Genomic DNA, 24,569 nt, shown 5'->3' on the forward strand with positions numbered 1-24,569 from the left:
TTACACTCCCAAGACACGGTGTGCTAACACCACCTGGCCCAGGCAGCTCACCTGGCACTGCAGGATGGGTTTGTCCTCAATGTTCATTTCCATCTTGGGGTGGAAGAGCAGCTGGACCTGCACGGGGTGCCCGGAGGCAGTCAGCACGCCCTTCTGCGGCTGGAGAGTGAAGTGGGGTGCCAAGTCGCGTATGTCGGTATCCACGGTTTCCAGCTTGAAACTGGGGTGAAAGGGAAGGAACAGACCTCTGCAGTTAAAAATACTGGTGCCACCAGCACAGCTGGGACTTTGCATAGGACCATAAAAAGTAATACAAGGGAAAGAGTCCAGCTCTGCCCGGGGAATCCCAGATCTTGACACAGAGAGCAGACAATCAGCAGTGCTGTAAGCTAACTGACACCAAAGTTCTTCATTCCCTCCTTTCAAGAGTCTCATAAAGAGAAATGAGCGGACCCTCAAAGGCGGCAATGAATCTCAGCAGTGAGGGGCTTACATTTCAGGGTCTCTCCTTCTGGTTCCTGCTGAGCTGTGAAGAACTGCTGGTGCGTGGCTGGATGCTCTATTAAAGTATTTGAGATTGGAGAGCCCAGGTTTTGTATTTACTTGCACCATGAGGTAGCCAGCATGGGAACAGGTTCTAACCATGGACAGAAGGAGAATGCAGGCCTGGGCAGGTGGTGGCACCATGCACTCATGGACCAGGCAGCTGGACCCACCTGCACGCAATCTCGTACTTCCCTTGGTTCTTCAGAGTCAGCACTTGCTTTGCATCATCCAGGACCTTAAGCATCCCAAAATCCACGCTGCCACCTGCACCTGCAGAAAACCCACAGAGAGAGGTAAGAAATGGTGAATATTTGTGAGCTGCTGCAGACTACACCAAGTGACAAGATACAGATTTGGAGTTCTCAGGTGGCACAAACCCCTTCTCAGCAAGTTTCCCTTCTGGGAAGTTTTCTCTAGCTACTTTGCTGCCCCTTCCCTTACTCAGAGAATATCTGTAGGGTTTAGCAGCTAAGGAGCTCACTTTCCATCTCCTTGCTTCCAAGCACAGATCCAACCACTCTATGTGCCATGCCGAGCCTTCAGGAGTTGCCAACTGCTTGTTCACATCACTGTTTTTTCAAAGCCCCCAAATCCATCTGCACATGAAGTTGCACACTTCAAAGTTTGGAGGTGGGAGACTCAAGGCTCTCTCTGTGCCCTGACAGTGCTTCACTCCACGCAGCTTGCAGGACATGTGCGTTACCTATCTGTGCCACGCTTGCATGGTACCTCATCCCGTCCCAAGTGCTTTGGTTGCCCACCTGCCAAGGCAATGCCATGCACCCGGACTACTTGGCTTCGGGGGCATCCACTCACCTTTAGACATGCTGATGCTCAGAGCAACATCATACACCTCCGCAAGGATTTGGATATTTTCAATCTAAACGATCCCCAGCATGTTTTCTGCACCTGAAACCTGAGGTGGCAGGAAACAAGCACTGCTTAGACCATTCTCCTCAATTCTTTTGCTAGACAACATACGAGGAGGCCTTGCCTCTGCCGGCTGCTTCCACCATGGCCTCCCCTGCTTGACAAGCATTTGTGGACTCCTAAGCTTTCCTAACCTGTTCATCTCATGGGCTGACCCAGCGAGATTCTGACGCAGGAAGAAACCCTGTCAGCCCACCTCGGCACTCCTCTAGCAGCAGTGTTGCTGCTAAAGCGCCCTGGGAAGCAAGGGGATGTTAGAGCAACCACACAAAGTGTGAGGTGTCCCAGAGCACCTGGCATTGATGACCAACCCTCTCCTCTTCAACCACCCAGCACCCTCACTGAAACACAGCCCCTAAACCATGGGGAACAAAATCCCAGGCTGAGAGTTTGTTGCTCTATGTTAAGAGCCCCAGACGGACTCCAGGATGGCTGCAGGGAGCACGCCCAAGTCTGGACAACCAAACGACAGCATTCAACCATGCACAGCAGCAAATTTATGCACGGGCTCAAGATGAAGCTTTGTAACCCAGACGTAAGCCACGCAGAGGCAGCACCTCTTCCTGAGGTGCTGTACAGCAGTACATCTCTTCCAGACTCCACAGAGTACTTGCCCTGTGAAGCTCAGCTACAAGAGCACCCTAGTAGTCACCTAGTTTCCAAAACGTTATCCTTCAGTGAGAGCTGCTTGCTGCTAAGGGCCTGGCCCCCGGCAATGCAGGTAGAAAGGAATCTCAGGAAGGCTCATCCTTTTGCCCTCTTGGCAGGGTACCCTTCAAGCACAGTCTCCCTCCCTAGGAGCACAGCGATCACTCTGCCCTGCTCTGCCAGGGAGGGCACAGTCCCCCTCACCTCTAGTCGGATCATCTTCTTAATGCTTAGAGCCTTCGTGGCCTTGAAATACAGATGCACGCCAAACTCCGTGCGGGGAGCAATGATGCCCTCATCTTGTGACGCGGAGAAGTCCTCGCCGAGGTTTTCCAGCCCACTGACCCGCCAGGCCACGGGCAGTGGGGCGCTGTTTTGCAGCACCAGGGTCTTGCTGTCCCTCCTGTAGAGACAAGAAGACACTCAGCACCGGTTGCTCAACGGTCGTGCTAGCCTTGCAACTGAATGCAACTTGGAGCAGCCCTAGCCATGCGTATGAAACCATATTTTAATGGTTTCTCTATGTCACAAGTCTGAGAGGTGAGGTCCTTGGGGGGCAGCTTGGTGTTACAAGTGTATCCAACAGAAGGGAGATAAGGAGGAACAACTGGACTGCTCTGCAACCAGTAGACAAGATACAAATGCATCGAGATGCCCATGGCACAGCATTGCTGCAGGGCTATGGAGCTCGTGGCTGTTATAGGATATCGAAGCCAGCGAGGAATGCTTGAGCAAGAGACTGGGAATTGCTGGGAGAAAAACGGATGCTAGCCCAGCCAGCTGGGCAAAACCTCCCTGGCCTCTCCCTTGTCCCTGCCCCAGACTCTTCTCAGGATCCTACAGACTTCAGATGCAAGAGTGGATTCAGGGCCCACAGGAGCGAAGATGGCACCAGGCTGCAGTGAAGTGATGGAGGTGACACTGAAGTCCTCCTCCTGTTGCCACAACAGACATGAAATAGGTGAAGGGCTTTGCGTTATTACCTGTTCCACGTCTTTCTTCAGCGCCTTCCTCCTCCTCCTCCTCCTCTCCACATTCAACTTTAGAGTCCACCTTGCTGGACTGGCTTTCCTCAAAAATGGAGGAGGGAATGACTGAGTTATGGGATGAGATGGTGTGAACAATCCCAGCAGAGTGCTTTCCTCCTTGGTCTGACACCGACTGGACATCTTCAAAGTTTGCTGAGGAGGAAGGACATGGGGAGGGAAGAAGAGGGTGAACATGGCCAGGCAACCTGCTCTTTGCCATTCGCCACTTTGCATGGCCACATGCAAAAGACAGAAAATTTTCCCAAAAAGCAAACTCCCAAGGCAGAGTTTCCCTGCCCAGGGAAGCCTGCCCAGGCTGTCTCTGCCCTCAGGAGAATTTTGAGCTTGTGCTTTTGTTGCCGGGAAGGAGCAAACACAAAAGAGCTAGTGATATTAGACCTGGGTCTACCGGCTGAAGAACTCATCCAGTCCTACTCTTTGTGGATGAGGGACACAAGGGGATAACCTGATTATTTCCCCAGTCCATGCTAGGCAGATATGAGCTTGCTTAGACTGCACTCAGGGCTGGCAGAGGATGCACTTTCCAAGCCACAGACTTTCACCCGGGAATTCCTCCACTAAGCTGGGCAACAGGTGGCTGCTAAAAGCATGGGCTTTCCATGGAGAACGAGGTCATGGAGAGCTCAGGGGAGGTGGGCTGGACTCCCTGCTGTGTCCACACTCAGGACAGCCAATGCAAAACCCTCACCGTTGTCCTGGCCTGCTGGTTCCCCAGTCTTGTGCTTTGCCTGCTCATCCTGCAGTCTTTTCTGGTCCTGATAGTACTCCAGCACCTCTGGGGGCAGCTTCTCACCCGGGGCATGCGGAGGCAGCAAGAAGGTGTTGTGGCAATTTTAGTCCTTGAGCATCCGCAGGATCTGTGTGCGTAGGGAAGAGAAACCATAGATGGGATGTGTTTCTTGACCTGCATCCCATGAACAGACTCCCCAGCCAACCCATCTTCTCCCTCATTCCTTCCTCCCAACAGCATGGACTATCCAAGCTGCTCCACAGCCTGCCAGCTGAGCTGGCTAACCCTGAAATGCCACCAGTCTTTGCCCTGGGGACTGCCTCTGTCTCGCCGGCACAAGCCTGGGAACGCTGGAGCCCTGTGGAGCTACGGGAGCATGCACGTGCAGACCAGACCTTCCCTCTCACCTGCTCTTCAGCAAGGTACTGCTGGTCGAACTCCAGTGAGTAAAACTCGATGGGGAACTCGCATGGGTTCTTCACCACCACCGTCCCCTCCACCCCACGGCTGTACGGCAGCACTGCTCCCAGCTCGAGCACTGCGGGGCTCAACTCCAGCTGTGGCTCCAGCCCCTGCCCCGAGACCTGCAGCTGGAGGGGCTGGCTGCTCTGGCAAATGTTAACCTTCAGCTTGCTTCTGTAGGACTTCTGAAAAGAGAGAAGTGCAGACAGCTCCTCCATGAAGTCCCAGGTGACAGGGCCTCAAAGTTAACCCTTGCCCCAAGGTCAGGGATGTTACCAGTACCTGTAAGGTGAATGGAAAACAGATAGTAACTTATAGCAGGGGCTACGGCACCTGCATGCTGGCTCTGAGTAATTGGGATGAATCCTGCTGTGAAGTGGAACTGCGTATTTGGGGATCAGATGGATCTAAAACAGACTACCACATGTTTCCACTAGTCATGAGGGAGCACAATGCTCATGAGAAAGGTCCTCGTGGGTGGACTCAGCTCCCACAGCACTCAGGGGCTGCTTCACCTCCTTCTTCAGGGTTATGATGTTGCCCAGACACAGTCCTGGAACTCATGCATCAGGCAAACATCAGCTACATGAAGGAGGCAGATGAGCTCTCACTGGCTAGAGATAAGGGTCTTCCTCTCTGCTCAATGCTTGGCTCTAAAGCCAGAGACAAGATGGTTACAGCTCTACTAGCAATTCAAACATCCCTGGGACGCTTCCTAGGTGTGGAAGCACTCGTGTCCATACTGTTACCCACTGCCAGTTTCGAAGTCATGGTGGCTACACACAGACTGCCTTTGGGAATGCTCCATCTTTTATGCTGACTCCCAAACTGCCTGGGAACGTGCAGGCAGGCTGGGCCAGAGCCACAGGGACTGCTGGCAGCATACCACTACAGGTGACTGGCCTGCCGTGCCCAGGAAGGGGTCTGGTGGCTGTTCTGTCTGCTGGTACCAGCAGCAGGATTAGCCTAGATTGGCCCTTCCAGGTTTAGTTATCCCCTGCGAGCGTGCCAGCCGCTCTGCACCAGGGCATTGCAGCCTGCAAACACGCCCATGCAAGGGGGAAGACGAGGGGAAACAGGCAGATTTCCCCCCATGCGCCGAGAGGGAGCCACACCGCAGTGCCCTGATGGTCTCTGTGCCAGCTCCCCATTGGCATTTCAAAGCCCCTCTCAGAAGAGTGTGCTGCAGGGGAAACTGAGGCACCATGGGTATGGGGCTTGCAGAAAGCTCCATGTGCAGGCAGACCTTATCTCCTCCTCCCTGTGCTGGGCTCTTGTTACCACACTGCCCTGCTGCACCTCCTGGGGATGACACCGGCTGATCTCACCTCTTCTGGGGGGGAAAGCCTGACTCGAATGTTGCAGCGCTGTCCTGGGGCCAGGGCTCCAGCCGAGGGCAGCACCTTGAAAACACAGGGCTTGGCCTTCAACTCCTGCAGCAGCTTCTGATGCACCCTCACTGGCAAAGGTTTGTCCACCTGAGCACAAAAAACAATTGTGGGAGGTCTCCTTGGTCTGCGAGGACAGACCCTCGGGTCCTGCAGTGCTCTGAGATACTGTCACGGTGCTGAGAGCATCCGCATCCAGACCAGCCGTGGCCACCACTGCTCTAGAACTGGAGGGAAGACATATAAGCAGGGCAGGCAGATGGGGAGGCACTGTCCTTGGAGGAGGAATGGGGGAAGACGGCAGAGAAGTGAAGCATCAGCTAGTGAACAGGTCCAGGCAAACCAGATTTGCTCTGTACTCTCTAAAGCCTCCTCACACGAGCTGTAGCCCAAGTGCTCAGGCAGCCACAGGGGCAGAAAAGGCAAGAGAGGCAAAGAAAACCCAACCAAGAAGTTAGGCACTACACATTGTCTGTGCTTTACCTTCTTAACAGGCTCATTCATGGTGATGAACCATTTGCAGGGGACCTGGAGGTGATTGTGGAGCTGCATGGTTTCTTCCTGGCACTGCCCACACTGGACAGCGAACTCCGGTCTGTCCCTGGAGAAGTAGAGTCACGTTGGGATGGAGGCGGACGTGAAACGTGGGGCCTCTGGCTGCCTAGTGAAGGACAGAGCATCCAGCTGAGAGCCCAAGTGACATCTACTGCTGTCCCCAACCTGCTGCCTGCCCCAAAAGGTGGTGCGGGCAGAGGGAGGTGAGGGACCACGAGGTACCTTGATGGGCAGGAGCACGTCCACCGCTCCCAGTGGCAGGTTGGCACTTGGTGGGTCGAAGCGCACTTTGAATGTCTTGGTCTTGCAGCAGGGCAGGTGCTTCACATGGTCCACGCTGAAACCTTGAACAGATGAAAATAAAGCAGCTGAGACACTCAAGCGACAGGAAATGTGTCGCAAGCACGTTAAGGCCATAGGGGTGTCCTGGCTGGCAGCTCTGTGAAGAAGAGGGCTCTTTGCCTCTCCAGAGAAGCCTGCCACTCTTTCTCCCATGTCACCGCTCCAGGAGAAAGGCTTTTCACAGCCGGAATCCAAGGTTTGCACAGTCAAAAGGAAACATACTAGCTGAGGAGCGCTGGTAATTCCTTTATCAGGCATCCCAGGGAAGGATGCGCAGACCTCTCCAAAGGAGAACTTCCAACTATGATTCCCCTGTGCTGTGGTGCTCCCTGGAAAACAACTTAGAGGAGACACCTGACCAGCCCTCAGACACAGCGAGTCACCGTTTGATGGCACTGCAGCCTTACCTCAAGGCCTGTTTCGGAAGCCTATTTTGATACACCAGAGGACCTCACAGGCTGTTTTCTTAATAAAGGCTGAACAGAAGTGCTGTGACATTATGAAGTCCAAACCAAAGCACTTCCAAACCACCAAGGAGCCATCTGTTTGCAATGCAAACCCACCGCGTGCACAAAAACTCAAGATGATGCTCACGGTAGCCAAGAGCAGAACATGCTGAGAGGTGACCACGGTGATCAGCACAGCTCGCCCCTGCAATCACGTGTTAGGGCAGCCACGGGCAGGCCACGTCTCTGGGCACTGCTGGCCAGGAGAACTCAGGCTCCGAGGCACCAAGCAGGGCGTACTAAGGAGGACAAAGCTATACAAACAAGCACTCAGGAAAACTCCCCATGTCCAGTGGCTTAAACTAATCTGTCAGAGACAGCTCCTTCAAGCCCACGTGAAGTCTCCCCAGCACTGGTTACCTGTGTCACACAGGACACGTCCGTCAGTGTGAAAGGACACAGGGAACTGCCTGGTGTTGGTGATCTTCATGATGTGTGTATGGATGTTCCCGAGAATGACATAGCCAAAGTCCAGGACGTACTCGGGCAGCTCAGCTCTGAAAGGAGGAGTAAGGAGAGCCCTTAAACCACAGCCTGGCTACATTTCCAAGTGGATGGAAGATGCCAGTGAAACGGATATTTCTGTATTCACTGCTGTAAAAGCTCAACTCTAGCCAGTGAAACCCAAGCCTGACCACCTGGTAATAAGTCTTTGGTAAGTCATGGGGAGGGTAGGTCCTAGGTTTTATCAGCTACCAATGGGACCTTAACAAAAAATTCATTTGTACTGCTCTGCAACCAGATCTGTCCCCAGAGGAGCACCAGTAAATGCAGTAATCAACACCTACAAGATTCATGGGAAGGTCCTTTGCCAGAGCAATCCCACTCAGGAAAACACCTAAACAATCTGTTTTGCAGAGCCTCTTCCTCCTGAACTGGAGCCTATGGTGCCCGTCCCTCCTCATGAAGGAGCAAAAGGAAGGACCAAATTACCTAGGCGAGCCCTGCAGTCCCACCAGCACCCAAGCCACCTGATGTAGGGCTTGTCAAGGCTTTGTCAACCTGTGCCGTTCCTGGCTCTTTTTGCTTAGTAGGATCTGTTAGCTGGAACAAAGATGCCAGCTTTGAGTTGCCTCTTTCAGAGGTGGTCAGCAGGGATGCTGTCTGTGCTGTCTGGATGGGCTTGACGGTCAGCACTGGACCCCTTCAGCTCTAAGAACAGAACCCATCATCGGTGGGGAGCTGAGTGCCCAGCTATTCCCAGCTCTGCAGGCACAAGAAGCTCTCAGGAGCAGGGGTGTGCCGCCGGGTGTTGCCCTCAGGGTGCCTGGAGATAGGGTACGGGAGTCCCCACTAACTTGAGAAGCCTCCGACGAGCACGCTGGTCAAAGGCAGTGTCCTCCGAGGGACCGGAGGCGAGAGCTTTCTGCTGCGCCAGGGCGTGTTCCTCTATCAGCACCTGCTCCGTCTGCATCTGCAGCCGAGTGTCGAACTGAGGAAAGCAAAGACAGTGGCTGGTTAGCAAAGGTCCTTCCCAAGGGAGAGGCTTGTCTCTGAAAGAGGATCCCACCCTGCTCTTGTTGAGAGGGGTGATGGGGTCCTCCTGTCTCCCTGCTCAGTGTCTCTGACACCTCCTGCTCTCTTAGACAGGACCTTATCTGGGGGGAAATGAACTCCAGCATCTTTGCCTGTCCGGTCACTGTTATAAAAGCTGATCTGGCCAGACAAACAGACAGACAAGCCAGGAACCTTCCAGCGCTCCAAGTATTTGCCTGCCCCCAGCCACTGCCAAAGCAGCTTGGACAAAAGCTCTCTCCAAAAAGGAACCACGACAAAGCTGGTGCCTCTTGGAGACAAACACTGACAGCGCGGTCCCAGGGCACAGTCAGGCTGCTGCTATGAAGCTCTGTAAACCTGGCAGGGCTTGGGGTGTGAGCCACAAACACCCCAGCGATGACCTGCGTCTCCATTCACAAAGTACCATAAATTCAATCACATGAGCATGGTCTTCAGGATCTCCCCCTGGGGTAGTCCGGAAGCTGGTGCATCTACAGGAGGGACAACTACCAGAGGTGGGCAGCCCCCGGGGCAACGCTGAGCTGATGCGTGATCATGGCCAGATGCAGGCAGGGAGGTCCCAAGTGCCAGCAGGGCCCCGGGAAGCCTGCTGCAGGGTGCAAGGGGCCCAAGTGACACAGCGGGAGGGTGGCACATGACAAACGGGGCAGCAGTTGTTCTCACCACAGTGCCCGAGTTGTCCGTGGGTGGCTCCACGGCCACAGCCTCCCCCAGAACCACTGCTTCATCCCTCTGGCTGTCTTAGTCCATCTTTGCTCTTGCCTCTGAGGATCTTCTCATACTGTTTGTTTCCTGAAGGAAGAAAACATCCACAAATAGAAGTGTGGGCACTGCACCATGCCCATTTAAGCTGGGAAGTCCCACTCCCCGGATGCTGGCCTCTCCCAGAAACAAACCCCTCGAGCAATCTATGCTGCTACTCCTCTCTGAATCCTGATGTTCACTCCCACCCATCTTCCTCCCCACAGAGGAGCATCTCATCCCCTGCAATGTGATGCAAAGCCAACCCTGACAAAATCCCTGCCAGCCCGCATTACAGCTTTCCCAAGCTTTTCTGTCTAGGCATCATCTTTGCAGGCCACCAACAGATACGCTGGCAAGCTCGGCAGGATGGTTCCTGGGGCAAAGCCCACATGGGCTCGTCTGCTAGACACTCAGGAAGCAACCAGAGGGTTGAGTGTTGGTCTGACAGCCCTGAAACCTCCAGGCTTGCTGGAGATGGGTGGGAGCTGCCCTATGGCCATATGATATGACATGGGGGAAAAAGCCAGGGACCTACCTGGGGAGCAGACAGGCAGTGCTCACCTTTGGTGTTCCTGGGCAGGTCCAAGTAGGTCTGGGGAAAGACCCCCTCTCCTTTGAGGGAGATCTCTTTTGGCTCCAGGTGACCCACTTGGACCTGGAAAGTCCTGCAAAAGACTCCCGGCACTCCTGGCAGGTAGTAGACTTTCAGCACTTGCTCCTTGCCTGGTCCAATGTAACCCTGCAGGGCATGAGAGAAGAGGGAGGGAATGCAAACCAAAGAGGGATTGGTGGAGGGATGGCTCAGACGATAGACACGCTGAGAAGAGAAGGCAGGTTCTCAAAGATAAGAAAGCATCAGACAACATCGCCTTCTAGCTCTCTTCTACCCAAAAGCTTGTCTCCTACACCAGGATGCACTGTGTCCTTCAGAGGGCCTGGAGGGATGCATTCCCACAGCACAGACTGCCCTGCGCTCAGCAGGAGCACAGCTCTTCTGCTGACGGTGTTTACCCTCTGCTAGCAAGAGCCAGACCGAAGAAATAAAAGCTCTTTTACCAGCCGCTGTGGAAGACGAGTGAAGTGCCTGCGCTCTCAGCAGAGCCAGCAGCAACTCTCACAGCACGTCGGTGGTTCCCAGGCTGCTGTCGAAGGGCCTCACCCCTTATTAACGACCCCAACCAAACACCTCCTGCCTGTGCGGTTACACCGAGGGTGCATGAGCCTATCTGGACTCACGATGACCTGCAAACATACATCTCTGGAAACGCAGGAGCAGGGACTAGGATGAGATCTAGGGAAGAAGGTGTTGCCAGGAAGGTCACCTCCTCTCCAGGCTTCCAGAAGGACTGTCCGGTCCCCGGGCTGGGCTCACGCCAGCCAGGTTGAGAGCAAACTCAAGCAGATGGCAACACAGCTCTGGATGACAGGACATAGCCGCAGCTTTCCTCGGCTCGCCCTCTGCACGCGGGGCTGGACCCTCGGCTCCCCGCTCCCCTCCATGCTGCAGGGACAAGCTACTGAGCGGGACGGATCCTGCCACTTGGTCCCCCGAGCCCTTACTCCAGCACACAACACAGCTCCAGCGAAAGCGAGCCCTGTCAAGCTGCCAGGGCTGACAACGCTGTTACAGCAACAACTGCGCGGGTCCGAGCAGAGCTGTCTCTTCAGAAGCTTGCAGGAAGAGGGCATCAGCGTGTCATCCCTTGTAGGAGACAGGCATGAGGGAACGTGAAAGCCTTTTGGCTTCCCCTTCCCATTGCAAAAAGTGTCCAAGATAGGAACACTGCTTCAGCTCAAAGACATCCATGCAGGACTGAGAAGCTGGGATGGTGGGATGCTGCAAACTCCTCTCCTTGCTATTCCAGCCCTGCTCCTCCCTGGCCCCCTCACTGCCCCACAAAGCTGCTGCAGAGCAGCAAAGCTGGAGGAGTGAGGGACTGGCACAGGGGCTGTTACAATTTCTGGCCAAAGAGCGTCATGCCCAAGCCAGAGAGTATTGAAGTCTCACCTGCTCAGTGCTGGCAGGGGGCAGGCAGGGTTTGTTACAGGCAGGGATGAGGACTAAGTCCTCTCCAATCACACAACCCGGGTACGGTGACCCACGGGAGAGCCTGCACCGGCCAGCGCCAGTGCCGGCACAACCAGAGAGCTCAGCAGCTGGGGTCCGGAGAGCTACCAAAGCACTCGTGCCTCCCGCCCGTGGCTGCTGAATGACAGCAGAGCCACCCGCCAGCAAAGGCCATTCAAGGCAGTCTATTAGGACCGCGCCTGCCTGACCTTCTCTGCCCCCCAGCAGCAATTGCTTACAGCCCTCTCTCTCCTGGCTGCTTCTGTGGGTTTTTTCATGGCTTTTTTCCCTTTTTTCCCTACAACCCTCTCCTAGGCAGCCTGACAAAGGGCCAGGGTTAATCGCTTGTGCTACCTCCGTACTCACCGTGCTGGGCACGACCAGGGGCACGCTGGGCAGAGGGCTGTCGGCAGTGGCCGCGCTGGGGCTGAGCACCGCGTAGGTGAATCCCACCTTGCCGCTGTTCTGCAGGGTGACCTCTGCTTCGGTGACTTTGTTAAACAGCTGAAGAGAGGACAGAGGAGCGGGAAGTTACAGACACAGGCCTGATGCTGGGAATCTCCTTCCTCTTTCATTGGCTTGAAAGGAAATGAACACAGCGCAGCAGCAGCAGGGACCGCAGAGGACATATGGGCACTTGACTCTCCCGGGTTAACCCGGGGAACCCACAGCCGCTGGGTACCTCTGAGCCCGACACAGGAACAGATATTTACGGCAGCATGGAGGTGCAATAACAACCATGTAAAGAGCAGTAACAAAGAAACCGGGGGATACAAGCCCTCTGCGCTTTAAGGCGTCATCGAACAGCTAGCTGAAACAAAGAAGGAGGCATCAAGGCACTTCAGAGGAAAAGCCACCTGCATACAAGTACTTGCAAGCAAAACACCAGCAAAAAGGGAGACAAACGGTGCAACACATGCAAGGCCAAGAGCTGGAAGTATCTGTGGGGTTTTTAACCAAAAAGAAGTAAAGTGGGGATTATTCTGGGACATTCTCTCCAGCTTCAGCGACAGGAAGTCCAAGTTAACTCCCTCCCTGGTTTATTTTGGTGATTAATCAAGAGCACTGAAAAAGAGCATCTCCTTGCACCTCAGGCTTTAGGAGGGGATCAGTGTGTGGATGTCTCGGGGCATGTCCCTCTGGAGATCACTGCTGGGATCCTGCCTGCCCCAGGAGGCAGCGTTAGTAACCTTGAAGAGGAGCAATTCCCAACTTTGGGGTGGATGGAGATGGCCATTAAAAACCACCTTGGATGCAGGACATATCACTCAAAGGTTGTACTTCCAAGCCATACAGCTGATAAAGTAGCTGGGAAGGGGAGAGAGCCCTAGACCTAGGTGGGCAGCAACCCGCCGGTGATGGTTTCAAAGACCGCTGCCAAGAGAAGTGCGCGGTACCTTCAGCCCGCAGTCGATCTCCGTGGTGTCTAGGAGGTAGTCGATGAGCGAAGCCTCCCCACTCAGTGCGATCTTGTAGGTCGGGCCTCCCTCCACCTTGCACAGCGCTGTGACGCTGGCAACGATGTTTGTGTGGCCAAAGAAGGTGAATGTGACCTGCTGGCTCTCGCCCGGCTGCAGCACACCATACAGCGGCAGGATGTCAAAAACCTGGAGGGAGGGGAGGAGAGATCAAGATGACGAGCATCCAAATTGATGCAGAAGAAGAGCCGTGGCTTGAAGCAAAGGACAGACATGACTGGAGGGGCCTGCTCCTCAAACACAGGCAAAATCATCCTTATCTCATCCTGCATCCATGACACTTTCCAGTGGAGAAACCATGGGAAAAATCTCCCATACTCACCAATTAATACATTCATTAATACACTACAGCAAAGTAACTTGGGAGGTCTCTCTCTCTTTCTCCCATTTGCGTGCTGCTCTCTCAAGATGCCACAGCAAAATTTACTGCAAAAATTTCCTATCGACCACTTGATTAGTAACAGCAGGATGAATAATGCCCTCCATAGGTGCCGCACAGGTAACGTCCTTGGCCAACCCTACGACATGTCCTGCATGGCTTCTCCAATGACCAGTTGATTCAGCAGTGCTGTGCGACGTGCTGGGAGGGGTGTGAGGCCACTCTGTGAGCAGCCGAGGGCCACCAGTGGGAGCGGGGGCTACATAAGCAAGTCAGATTCCCACTTACCTCCTCCACTCCCAAGGCGAGGGGCTCTGCCTCCATGAACGGCATCAACTCCTTGATCTTCACCAGGCTCTGAGTCTCTGCGGCACCCTCCATCTCTGCAGCGCCTTCCAGCTCCGCAGCAGTGGACGGTAGCAACTGGAAAACAAGCACCATGAGCTGCAGAAAGCAGGCTGGGTGAGACCACTCTGCTGCAGGCTCCACCACCTCACCAAGCCAGGAGCAGCTGAGATGGGACCTGGGCGCAAATCAAGCAGGGGTATGCCCATGCCATCAGTTGAGCATGGGTCCAAGCCCACCCACAGATGAGACACGGGCTCCATCTGCACTTCCTACACGCAAGCTTGCACGAGGAAGCTGCGTGCGCCCCGCACTGAGTCCTGGCAGAGACCTCAAGGGTACTTTGCACCCTCGTGCCAGCCTGACTTTGCTCACTCCTGCCCGAGGAACACACCGAGAACCCCATGCTGGGACAGGTTTGGTTTTCTGTGACAAAAAGAGGAACACAACTGCAAGTGAGAAGTATTCAAAACAGGAAAATAAGGACTTAGAAAGTGCTCAGCACAACTATCCCGTTTCAGATAGTGCTTAGGTTTCATCTCACGCACTCATCAGTGCTGGAGAGCTGAGGATCTCTGCTCGGTCATTCTTCTCCAACAGCGCCTTCCTGAAGAAGGCAGCTGAGATGTTTTTCTGTCTTGCAGCAGCCGAGAGCTGGTATTGAACCTCAAAGGCACCATGTCTCAAGAGGAACCTCATCCCTGGGCTTCTGACCCCTATTTATAAAAGAGGGCTTTGTGACTGCTCTTCAAGTTTAAGATCACCCCCTTGTTCACTAATGTCAAGAAGTGCTTTGTGCTGTGGCCTTGACTTCAGCAGAATCTGCAAGAATATTTACAGGACATCCTTGGACCCAGTCAGAGGCTCCATCTCCCCAGTAGATAAAGCACTGGGGAGGGAAGAGTTTTCTCTCATCTCAATGCTTTTTCTACTGTCTCCACATTTTCAAACTTAGCAAAGCTTTGCCAAGCGTATATTCCCAAAGATGCTAACCCACATCTTTCCTAGGCCTGTGGTCTCCCACCTCCCCACGGAGGTTATATGGAGATTGCCTTGAGAGAGTGACACAAGCAGAAGACCAAACTGCAATCTAGAAGCATCCTTTGAATCCAGAAGAATCCTTTGAAGCAATTTTGGATCCTACTTAGACAGGTCCCCTTGTATTTCCCTGGTTTACTTCCTGGGCATACATGGCAACAAAGCAGGAAATAAAGATGATTTCATGCTTCTATCCAAAAGCATTCAGCCACACTATTCTTTACATCTACAGGGTATCATTTCTCCTGATTCAGAAAAAATGTGCAGAGTTACAACATCAAAACTGCTGATATTTGAATGTAAGCAGGTGCAGCTCCCCTCCTTGAACTTAATGTCAACACTGGCTCTTTCAGAGCCTCTCGGGCTCTCTTACACCCTTTTCTATTGCCCTAGGAGCAGCCTCTGTCCCACACGATGCACAACAAGGTGCCAGCTCCCACTAGTACCAAGGTCAAGCTCCAAAGCAGCGAGCTTCACCAGGAAGGTCAGCACATCAAAGGCAACTTTGTCTGCAAAGCCTTCTTTTTATAAAAAGTTGTCTCTGCGGCCATCACTGCAACACCGGCTCTTGGGGAAGGCAGAAGCGTGAAAGCGGGTGGCTCCAGCTGGGCTTGAGAAGGTGCTACATGCAGATCAGTACTTGGCACAGCTTGAGACAGAAAGGAAACTGGAAGCCCTCACATCATGATGCAGATAAAAGCCTCCTTTGATGTTGTAAACAAAAAAAACCCAAAACCAAACAAAAACAAAAAAATCCCAAACCCAACGTGAGTCAGGAGAATCTGAGTGGCCTTCTCCAAGCAAAACTATCCTATTTCTCCCTCCCCAGAAGCCCCGTGTCCAGCCGCTGGCCCTGATGCCCAGCCGGCTCTCAGGGCATGTGGCAGCAGGGCAGCAAAAAGGGAGGTTGGCACCAGCACGGCTTTTCGGTGGCAAGCTGGGGGAGGCAACGCAGGTGGTAGGCGCAGAAGAAAATCTACCTTTGCTTCAAGGGAGTCCTCTGCAACTGCTGGCTCCTGGGCAGGATCCCCTGCTGCTGCCAGGGCTTTGGCTGGCTCCTCCGCACCCCCGTCCCTGGAGCTGCTCTCTGCAGTTGCTGAGCGCTCCAACTGGCTTCCCTCCTTCCTTGGTGGTTGGGCTTTGATGAAAAATTTAGGTGCTGGAGGGCTGAACCTGGAAAAGAACATAACTTTGGTCACGGACCTGCAGTGGGAGGGAGGGGAGCCTGCACCAGCAGCCCCTTGGCAGGATGTGGCCCCTGGGTGGGCACTGGTGGTCTGAGCTCAGTGATGGGTCTGACCCAGCAGCTCTGAAACCAGGATGGAGCAGGACAACGCTTGGGGCTGCCCAGGGACGATGCTGGTATAGCGGCTGTGCAGGCAGCTGGCAACTGGCTGCAAGGAGAAATGGAAGAGGACAGAGGGGAATGGCTTGTAGGGAGGTTAAAAGCGCAGCAGGAAAGGAAGAGACACAAACTGTGCAAAAAGGTGAGGCTGAGATGCAAAGGGGCAGATCTGGACCGCGATGAGCCAGTACAGACCCACCGGTGCCCTCCTGAAAGCACCCACCACCACGGACCATGCCTTCCTCACCCAGAGGGCCAAAGCAAGAAATTTTGCAGCTCTACTACACCTTTATCCTGAATATTTCCCCTGATAATTACCCGCAGCCATAGGTCACTATGAGCAAGCAGCGATGCTGGTGGCTCTCTCAAAGTGTGATCAGGCAGGAGCAGGGGTGGAGCCCGCAGCCTGCTGTGCCCTGACCGGACAGAGCCCAGCACCGCTCGGGGCACCCACGGAGCCCAGCGTGGGACACCCTCGCACGCGCAAGGCAACGTGGAAAGACACGTCGAGCAATTCCAGGCAGAGACTCGCAATTAAGCAGCCCATTGATCCCTGATGAGCGCCAAAGCAGCAGTGATTAGTGCTTTGGGGAAGGAAGCTCTGGTCATTTTTAATCAATACACAGCAAACGCCAATGACAACATTCAGCTCCCTGCTGTGCCACAGGTATTCCCCGGTTGCAAAACAACGGCTCCAACAGCACCTCGCGCTAAAAGGGCAGCAGCTCTGCTGAAAGAAGGTTGGAACCGACGTGGCACTTACCAACGGCGCGGTTACCTCCCCAGCAGTTTCTAAATGCAAACCAGTTGAGGACCAATTTGGCAAATGATTCACAAAGCAGTTCAACGGCTCGTTTTACAAACAGAGCTGAGTTTATGGTTTGACCAACATCTCTCAGGAAAAAGTAGATGGTATAACTTTTTCAAACGTTCCCAGGTGACTCAGATTATGTTCCCTGTTTTAAATCGCACAGGAACTCTGCTCCTATTTCTAATGCCACACACTCGAACCATGCCTGCCTGTCACTGTGCCTATTTGCAAGTGTTCCCCATAGGCAAACAAGGCAGATTTTTTTACAGCAGTCTGGATGCTTCCTTCCCAGCTGGGAATTTGGTGCCTTTACTGACATGCTCCCAAATGAATATTTCTCCTTAGCTTTGTAGCTTATTATTTAAGGCTGCTTTTCTTTTCTGGATTAGAGGCTCGGCTCTTCACAACCCCCAGGAGGTCTCACCTGACTTGTCCTTCCTGCAACCACATGCAAGAACAAGGCTTGGCCCAGGCGACCTTCCCCAAGCAGGGACCGTTGAGCAGTGGTGCTCTCACCCCTCCCCAGCCCTCCCTCTGCCTCCTGCTGGGACCCCATGGGGGACCCCAAAGACAACCACGGCATTGTCTGCGTGGAAGAACAAACCAGGACTGGAGGGGACGAAGGCGTTCGCTTGCCCCTGCAGAGCATCACCCATCTCCAGGCCCCTCTGCACAACCTTCGCTCCTCTCATCCGAGGCACCTTAATATGTGTTGGGGTGCACCGATGGGCGACCAAACTGCTCAACACCTCCAGCAGCCACTAACTTGGGCATCTACATAAGGATGAAATAAATTGAGCTCAGCTGCAACAGCAGTGCCCCTGGGCAGCCTGCAACTGAACACTACCTCTCCTCGGTGAGCAGGGACATGCCTGCAGCATGGGAGTACAAATATCCAGGGCCAGGAGCACCTTGAAGCCCTCCAGCTACGCACCAGGCCACGCACCAGTTCAGCGCATGAGCCTGGCCATCATCACAGCGGCTGTCCCAAAACTGCTACCTGTGAGCCATCCTAGCGAGGAAATGAAACTGCGGCTCTTAGAGTGCTTGTGATAAATACTGTGGGTTAATAACAACTCCTGAGAGTTGTTAATAACAACTCCAGCTCCTTTGCAGAGCCCCATGAAATCTCCCTGTGAGCTGAAGTCCTCCCCAAGCTGCTCTGCTGGAGAGAGCTAAAGGGTTCCCCCCACTTTGCCCCTACCTGCCTCCCTCTCTGAGTCAGGAGGTGTAGATTTATGGTGATACCTCCTCAACATCCCAAAGTCCTCACCAGGGCTGTTTGAACACAGGGGCCATACTCTCGTAACCCAATTGCTACTTGTTTGTTGAGTGGGCAAAGACAATCCACCTGCTTCTGCGAGCAGCACGGCAATCTGTCAGAGTTCAAGGATCATCTGGGCAATGTTCTTAGGCATATGGTTTAGTTTTAGATAGTCCTGCGAGGAGAAGGGAGTTGGACTCAATAAACCTTATAGATCCCTTCCAACCTGAGATATTCTATGATTCTGTGAATCAATGCTCCTGGCAGCTAACGAGGGCAGCAGGAATGGTGGTTCTTCACACTGTGGCTATTTTCAGGGATGAAGAGATGGGCCAGCTGGATGAGAGATGATTGTTTCTTTTTTAACAGTGTCATTTAACAGAGTCTATCGCAGCACAGAGTGGCTCCTCACCTACAGCACATGGAGCTGGTGGCTGTGGCCAAAGAAACCATTGGCAAAGAAGCCATTGGGGACCACAACACTGGCTTTGGCCAACTGACTTTTAGAGGAACAGCAAGCATTGCTTCTACTCCATGCTGGGACAACCTCCTGCTTCCTCAGTGATACAACAGGAAAACAGAGCACTGGCACATGCCGGGCAGATCCCACCCTTTCTGAAAAAGAAATGTGTGATGATGTCTTGGGAAATGACCTCCCTGACTGGTACTCTCCTCGTCTGCCTTAAACCAGCCAGTAAGCCGCAAGGGATCTGAAGCCAACCCAAAACCCTTGCTGGCCATCCACCATCCCAGTATTAGCCTCTCGAGGGGAAAGAGTGGCTGTACAGAAGGAGGAGCATCAGCTTCACTGTCCTGGGAGAGTCCAGCCTCACACAGGACAAAATCCCCCTTCTCTGGAAGGGTTTTTGATGTAAATCCCTGTCTCGGGAGCAGCCAGCTCCGGGCGGATGATGGGACTGGCAGGGAGCTGAGCTCTCCATCACCTGTCTGCTAGGAAGCACCTTGGACTAGAAGGAATCAGCACAAAAATCCCCAGTGCAGATTTATACCCAAAAACATGTGAAGATTTGACACAGGGATTCAAATTTGGCTTGAGCTCCCACTCCTAAGAGTGCAAAGATTTCTCAGCTCTCCTGTGAAGACAGGGATGCACCAGCAAAGAGCACAGTAATACTAGAAATGACACTCTTGGGCAGAGTGATGCCAGTGGGTTCAGATGGGTTTTCCCTTAAGGAAAGCTGTGTGATGCACAGCTTGCAGGATGTAGGAAAAGTGTAATGGGTGAGAAACAGCTGGAGAGATTAAGAGAAACGAGGTCTGGAAAAATCAACATTTTGTTTCATAAACAGTAAAGCTCTGCGGAGACAGGGCCTTGAGCAGCAGCCCAGCAGCAATTAAAGCATGAGCCATCCGGGCAGCACAGGCGTAATGGCATTTATAGGGAGAGGGATGCTGTTTGCAGTGCAAACGTACCTTGGGTTCCCACTGTGTGCCTTGGATAATGAAGACATTCAGAAAGCAAAGAGAGAAGTCGGCTGCTCCCCAGGTTCCCTAGCTGAACATCGCTGGCAGAGCAAGAAGTCACCTTCCAGCCAGCATTTGCTGGCAGCTGTAAAACCAGAAGGCAACCCCCGTCCAACCTCAGCCCACTCAGGGCGTGGATGACACATGGACATCTCCCAAGCTTTGTCCTGATGGCACAGGGCAAAGCCAGGGAGAAAGTCAGCTGCCTGACAGCACCTCAGGGGGGATGTGCAGCGCTTTTCACCCAAGCAATGGGTTCTCCTTCACCTCCCTTGCCCTAAATCCACGCCTCCAACACCCTGGGGCTGCTCCCCCATCTGCCAGGGCAAAGGAAAGCTCTTGGGGTCTGTCACCCTCATACAAAGGAGGAGGCTGAGCCTCAGAAAACCCAAGTGTAATACTTGAAGTGATTCCCACGCAGCCGTTCTGGGCTCCAACCTCCGTCACCATGGCCCAGGCAAAAGTCCTCCAGGTGCTCAACAGTGAAACCGTTGGTCAGAAGCCCCGGGGCAGCAGAAGCTGTCTCAAACCTGCAGCTTCCCAGCAAATGAGCTGGGAAAAAGCAGTGTCGTGCTGGAAGGCACAGAGCTGGAGGGTACATGGTGAGGGTCACCATGCTGAAGGTGAACGTAGAGAAGAAGCAAGTTTACAGACACATTTCAAATAGGAAATCATCACCCTCCAACCTTTGTTCTGATAAAGCATCACTGTACCACACCTAGTATACGGGTTTATGTCTCTAATACAGACTTGGTAACAACATATGCTCACTCACTCCTGGCTCCAAACCCCTCCTTGGCACTCACTGTATTTAATTTTTATCCTTTCTGGAGGGGAACAGGTCGCAAATTTCCCCAAGTCTCCCTTGCTTCAGCTCCCCAGTGCCTCTGTCCATGAGTACAGAGCCTCTCCGTAAGCTGTTCACGGCAGCCAGACTGCCACCTCAGAAGTAAAGCCTGCGCGGCACCCAGCCCTTGCTCCAAGAGACTCCGTCTCCAAAAAATAAGAGGCCACTTCTCTGTTACACCGAGCAAACCGCTTCTTGGCTGCTGCCAAACCACACGCAGCTGAAGGACACCTTCAGCAGCACACTTCCATCACGACTCAGTCCTCCTTTTCTGACTTACCCATGGGACTGAAGCAGGAGAAAGAGCACCCATAGGGCTACCAAAGCCCAAAACATACTGCCCCAAGGAGCTGACAGCACTGCGGGGTGAGAAGGGGGTATGCTCTACTGTCACCCATCCCAGACTCCCCGCCATCAGGGGCACGGTGGACGTATGCATTTTGGATGTATATTCTCGCTGCTCATGTTGCTACCTCTCCCCTCCGGTGGCTGACAAAGCACTGCTGTCAGATTTTTGCCTTGCACTGTTTCTCATTCTCTACGTTTTCCATTTCTTCCTTCTTATAAAACCAACAACAAAGCAAAAAAACTCATCAAGTATAACACAGACTTGGGGTTGTGGGGGTTTTTTGTCAGTAACAAGGCTGGGATCTGGCTCGCAGGGTCCCTGCAATGCAACCTGCCAGGGGACGTGGACGGAGAGAGGGCAGAGGCATGAGGAATTACTAATGCTATAGGAAGATCCACTTGGGTGGAGAAAGACTGCTGGTTTGTTCAAAACAAATTGGCTGAAAAATCCTGGATGGACAGGAAAGAGTCATCTTCTACATGTTTAGCCCAACAATCCCTTTCCCCAAAGAATCTACTGGCAATTCATTATGCTGGATTTGTAGCCAAGACTCTCCAGAGACGTCGGATCAACACATGGAGGGGGCCTGACATGTGCCACGGAGGTGCAGAGCCCCTGCTGATCCATCCTGGCACACGGAGCGCAAGGCGTGTGTTAGCTTTATCCCAGGGAGGGAACATGGCTCGCATGAAGGGGACAAAGAGGTGATGCAGGAACAGCAATGCTCAAAGGAAATGACAAGGCATGGATCCTTAATAAAGGATAAAAACTCTAGAGAACAGCTAAGTTTGGGGGTGAGCCTTTGGCAGCCTTTGTCACAGGTCTCTAAGAAAATCCCTGTATATCCCTTGGATTTAATGTCTTCCTTTTGATGGGAATCCCAAACAAAGCTGAGGAGCTGGGTACTGCCCTTAGAAAGGGGGACAAATCTGTCTTTCTAGAAGAAACCTTTAAGATAAGAAAGATGATGGAATGTTTGAAATTGACTCCAGATCTATTATCTCCTGCTGGGCCATTCTGGAGATCCTTTCCAACACCACAGAAAACATCTGGGTGCAAAGGCTTAACTCAGCTTTCAGCTATCAAAGGTCCAAGAGGTCAGGAGAGCCTATTCTCACTCTGTCTCTAACCACATAGAAGAAGAGTACCCGGGAGAGATTTATGGCTCAGCAGTGTCAGAGAAGGGGCATGGGTTGGTGTGAGTTGGGCATGTCCAGCCACACAGCAACGGTTGGACTCTGCTGCTTCTATGATTGCTCTGCTCAAAGTAGCAGCGGTGACTGAAGAGTAAGGAGGAAAAAATGGGTTGAACAATTAGAAGAAAAAAGAAAAGAGATCTAAGCACACAGCATCTTCTCAGGCAGAGAAACAACACTTTTCTCTCCTGGCCAAAATAAATGTGTGTGTGTGTCTGATTGACGCTGGGAGTCTCTGATGATCGGCTCCAGCAAGGTTAGATGTATGGACGGTTAAATTCTATTGATCTCACCTTCATGAGACCTCATGTTTGATTCCCTCAGTGTCAGACTGAGTGACCTTGATCGGACAATTTAGAATACCAACAGTGCTTAATGTGGACCAGAAATAACATCTGACATGTTGCCCTTCTGCAGGGCTCTTCATGAGCAATTTGAGGTGTGAATAGCTTGGAGACAGTCTTCATTTCCAGCTCTGCCACAGAGGATCACATGGTGTCTGCCGAGGGACCCAGAGAGAGTACATTACTGCTTAATTAAAATGCAGAGCAGAAAAGGGAGCTGTCGTAATGTCCACAGTGCTAATGAGCCAGCAAAGGGGCTATGCCAAACCCTTTGGAGCCAAGGCTGCTATCCTGCCAGATGCTCCGGACCCTCAGCTGCTACCGACTCAGCAGAGCTGGGTCCACTGGAAGAATGAGCACCTGCAGGCTCAGGTCCAGCAAAGCCTTTTTAGGTGGAGACCGGGGTAATTAAAAGCTGAAAACTGATTCAGCATTTACATTTCCAAAAACCTAAACTGGTTCTAAAAAAAGAAGAGTCAAGATAAACAGGCAATCGGCCAACAAGTGGCTCCAGAGGAAATTAATTCCACACAGGCTTTGCTGTAATACGTTTGTTTCTCTTACTATAAAATACATGCACTGTTCTATCATCAAAATTAGATTTTCCCTTTAGCTGGTAATTAAACCCTAATCTCATTTACCAGGAGATGACAGGGGCCTCCAAGCAGAGCTTACAGCCCTGCTCCTCTTCCCCTGCCCGCCTCTCTCCACCTGCTTTTGCAGACTTTCCTCTGCATTTTAGGGTCTGTTCTTGAAGGTGCCGTGCATCAAGAAGGGCCACACTAAAGACTTCTTGTTGCTTGCCAAGACCCAGCTGTGAATGGGCTACCCCAATGCCCAGGTCTTCTCCCCCAAGCCCTCCTCATAACCATAGCTAATTTCCACTTCCCAGTAGGTTGTCTCCTCTGAGACAGATCCCAATGCCCTGAACAAAACTGTTTATTGAGGATCTCTGGTATTTGTAATAGCAGCACTTCAATGCACACTGGCTAACTTTGCTCAGTTTCCTAAGGCATTATGGAAAACCCATTTGCTACTGTAATCAAAACTACCCAGACTAGACTTTTGTACTATGTAGAGAGGCCACAGCAGGAGGAACTGCTAGAAACGTGTTTATAGATCTGCTCCAGCAGGACTGCACGATTGGCTTGGAAACCACAGACCAGCGCTGGGTGGCCCTGCTCCCAGGGGATGTTCAGACAAGTCCTCCCACCAACACCTACAGCTGTACCCAAAGCTGCAGCAGAACCTGCCATTTCGCTGTAAAACACTAAAGAGCTGTTTGGCGAATGTAACGTGCAGCTGAGCAGATGAAAACTCACTTCACCAAGGTGGTAATTGCCTCAGGCCATGAAGGTCTGAGAAAGCAGCTTTCCACACCAGCTTTCCTGGAGAATGCTGCCTCTTTCCCAGCATCAAACTGGTGGAGATCACCTAGTCCCTGCGCATCTAGCCTGACCACACCTGGTAGGTGTTCTTTCCACAAGGGAAAGTTGAAAGCAATTTGTCGGATGCCAGGCAAACAGCTTGGTCTTTGCAAAGTACAAACAGGACACCGGGAAGAAGAGCTTCAAGGAGAAGGTAGAGGCGCACATACCTCATCTGGTTCACGTGGCTGTCCATCAGGAATGACCAGTGGTACCGGACAGGAAGTGGGCTGCAGTTTGTCATCCTGACATAACGCACAGCTTCGGTGTCATTCAAGAGGCACCCAAAGTCCACGGCCATGGTCGGGAAATGGAGATTGGGGAAGTAGACTTCTCCCCGAACGGTGACCTGCTCCTCCTGAGGGTGCTCGAGAAAGCGTATCTTCAGAGCCTTCTCTGCTACCCAGATATTCAAACCCTCTTCATAAGCAGGGTTAAATCTGATGGAGAGATGAAGTTCCTCTCCTATCTCCAGCTTCATGGGCTGCAAGGAGATGAAGAGTATTAAGCACCAGTGTGATGAAGTCCCAAGGTCTGACGGCATGAAAATGTAAATATTCAACGTGTGACCCCAACGTGGCCTTCTCAGTTCATCCTTCCTTTTCTTTACAGTGTGCGCCTGCCCGCAAGCACCACAACACTCTGGTCTGAGACTATCTCACGCTCATGCCTCTGGGCTCTGCATCCATACAAGAGGGAAAGAAATATTGTCCTCCTGAATTCTGGACCCACAGAAGCTATACGCTAAATACATAACCAAACCAGCACTCTGGCA

General features: G+C 52.7%; 1 pseudogene; it reads right to left on the bottom strand.

The window, feature by feature from the left end:
* The window catches only part of LOC132318554 (hydrocephalus-inducing protein homolog), a 79,993-nt pseudogene that overhangs the window by 410 nt on the left and 55,014 nt on the right, over positions 1 to 24,569 (bottom strand).

This window comes from Gavia stellata, chromosome 17 (assembly GCF_030936135.1).
Source record: "Gavia stellata isolate bGavSte3 chromosome 17, bGavSte3.hap2, whole genome shotgun sequence".
Taxonomy (NCBI): Eukaryota; Metazoa; Chordata; class Aves; order Gaviiformes; family Gaviidae; genus Gavia; species Gavia stellata.